The sequence below is a fragment of the Triticum dicoccoides genome, chromosome 5A (genome assembly GCF_002162155.2).
Source record: "Triticum dicoccoides isolate Atlit2015 ecotype Zavitan chromosome 5A, WEW_v2.0, whole genome shotgun sequence".
NCBI classification, from domain to species: domain Eukaryota; kingdom Viridiplantae; phylum Streptophyta; class Magnoliopsida; order Poales; family Poaceae; genus Triticum; species Triticum dicoccoides.
In genome coordinates, this window is record NC_041388.1 from 616023734 (window position 1) to 616026421 (window position 2688).

The following is a 2688-nucleotide window of genomic DNA, read 5'->3' on the forward strand; positions in this document are numbered from 1 at the left end:
TGGAAATAGAACATCTGAAGTTTATATTGGTATATTTTTTGTAATATATGACTTGTATTAGGTTGATCAAATTGACGATCTAGGGGTACGCGCATGCCCTGTAAACTGAGAGAGAGGGAGTATCATGATACCGTATCATATTAAATGATGTGCTACTTTGTGTCATGCATGGCAATAAATGTAGTCCTCTATGATACCAACATATGATACTATGCATTAAGGATGTAGTATCATAGACTAGTATCATATGCATGATACTAGTATATGATACTCCCCACTACAACCAGCTACGGTACGTGCATGACTGTACCTACATCAGACCGTTACAATCATTTTCAATCATGTGTGATAGATCCTCATCCCACACGTGTGCTTTAAAGCCACAGTGTCCGATGCTAAACGTAATCCCACTCGCAAACTAGACGCAAACTGTCGGTGATGGTGTGACACATCACATAAATTTATACTAGCGAAGCGTACGCGATGGTAGAAATCACACACATTTGCATGGACAAAATGCAATAGGTCATAGTTCACAAACGTTTGTCATTGCCTCACCGTCTATACTTGTCGAACAATTACACACATTTCTTAAGCAAAGACGTGTGATGATCACACATCATCGCAAGACGACTTCCCATCTCCATATGCGATAAGGATTTTTAATCGTGTGTGACTCAATTTGCACTAGTGGAAACAAGTAGCATAGGACGTGAAAATGGTGAACACGATACGAAAGAGCCCATATTTTTCGGTCACGGCTGCACACTAATGTGGATGTGAAGTGCACTCTGTATGTTTTTGGAACGAGATATACGGGTGAATACTGTTACAACACGCTCATGAGATAGGGCATACTGGTCGACCTGGCCATCAACAAGACCCATACACCCCTGAGGTTGCCCACAACATTATCGTCATCACTTCTCTCCTAGAGGGCGACTCCGACTTCATTATCGACGATCCATTAAGAGCATCTCCAATAGGCGCCCAAAAACTACTTCGTACGCTAAAAATCGTCTTTTTTGAGCGCCGGAGACGCTCCAACAGATGTTGCAAAATAGTGCCCGCACAAAAAAAATCACGTCCGCGCTAAAAAGCGATATCGCACGCTGCAAATGTTGGGCGCCGGATCGCGCGCGCTTCATAATTTGCACTGCGTGTTTTTTTAGGCGCGCGTTTTTGGGCACGTGAAAAATCAATGTTGGCCGCGGCGTGCTAAAAATGCTACAGTGGCACTGTAAAACTATTTTTGCGCTTGATACTTTTGCGCCTCTGTTGGAGATGCTCTAAGAACTTTGCAGAAAAACAACGCACTTAACCTATGCCAAACAATCGAACCAACGTAGAGGCATGCATCTCAAGTACGTTGTTTTCATTATTTCTTTCCTCGCAATCGGATCACACAACTCAGGACGCGATCAAACGTCTTGACCACTCAAACTCGCTCCTAAACCTTACTCCGTGACTCGGCTCGGCTACGTTGTCAGCACCCAAGCAGAATTCAAACACGGACTGACTTGGCATGCAAGCCGACACACGAAATGTTTCCGCCAGACTCATCTAACACAAGCTTATTACGAGTAGATATTGCTCCCGACAGGCTCGCCGCATGCATCTGAATCACGTCCTCCGTCGCCGTATCGGGCACCGGTCATCATCTGAGGAGGAGGAGCTGTCTTGCACGTCTGTCGTCTGCGGCCATGGCGAACATACTCTACCCTGGCAGCCAGTTCCTTCCGCCGGGCAATCTCCCAGAGCTTGTCCACGCCCACACGGTAGTCGCGCTTGATGACCGCCATTCTCAATGTCGGGAACTGATTTTTCACGATGAAACACAGGATAGTGTCCTCGAGTTTCGCGTTGGTGGCCAAGCCCTCCAGGAGCGCGAGCTGTTCCGTGACGGGCTCGCCCTCCGCGTACCGGAACGTCCCGGCCTTCTCACGGGGCACGTTGTAAAACGAAAGGTCCGCCGCCAGGTCCAGGTCGTAGGTGCGCGCCACACGGCCGCCGCGGTGGCGTGGGGAGCGTAGACCGGAAGGAGGCGGTCCGAGAGCGTGGCGAGGATGTGGCCGCGACACATCGCGTCAGCGCGCGCCCACTGCTTGCCGGCGGCCGTCTTCTCGTCGGTGGGGCGCTCCTCGGTCAGCGCGTGCGCCATGCCGAGGGTGTGGAGGCGGAGCAGCACCGACTCCTTCCAGCGGAGGTAGCCGCTCTCTCCGTTCAGCGGCGCGATGGGGAGCAAAGGCTGCGCCGGCGACGACGTGGATGATGGATACCCTACGCGCCTGGCTGTGTTGGGTTTCTTCCCACGATCTCACGGGAAATGTTATCGTGCCATATACTCTACACGCACGAACGCGGGTCGCTGCAACACCAAACGACATGACTCTCTAACCTAATTTGTTCGCGTGCGACGCGTGTGACAGCAAAACGTGGGCATGGCCTTGCGTTTTGTTTTCTGGCAACTGCCCCATAAATCACGCCAGCTTTAATTCTTAGCAGTAACTCTCTTTGATCATTTTACCGTTATTGTTCGTCTCCAAAAGAGAAGAATGATGCATTAGAGTTTTTTTTTCTTTTTTCTTTTCTGGGAAGATGCATCTTCCTCCCCATACTCCCATCCGTGCTTCCACTTCATCCTACGGTTGTCTTTTTCTCTCTTTTCTTTCTAATCTAATCATCCCC

The 2688-nt window shown here is 49.5% G+C and overlaps 1 pseudogene; it reads right to left on the bottom strand.

Annotated features, from left to right (window-relative positions):
• Positions 1-1577: 1577 nt before the first annotated feature.
• Positions 1578-2387, bottom strand: LOC119300167 (annotated as a pseudogene).
• Positions 2388-2688: the final 301 nt, after the last annotated feature.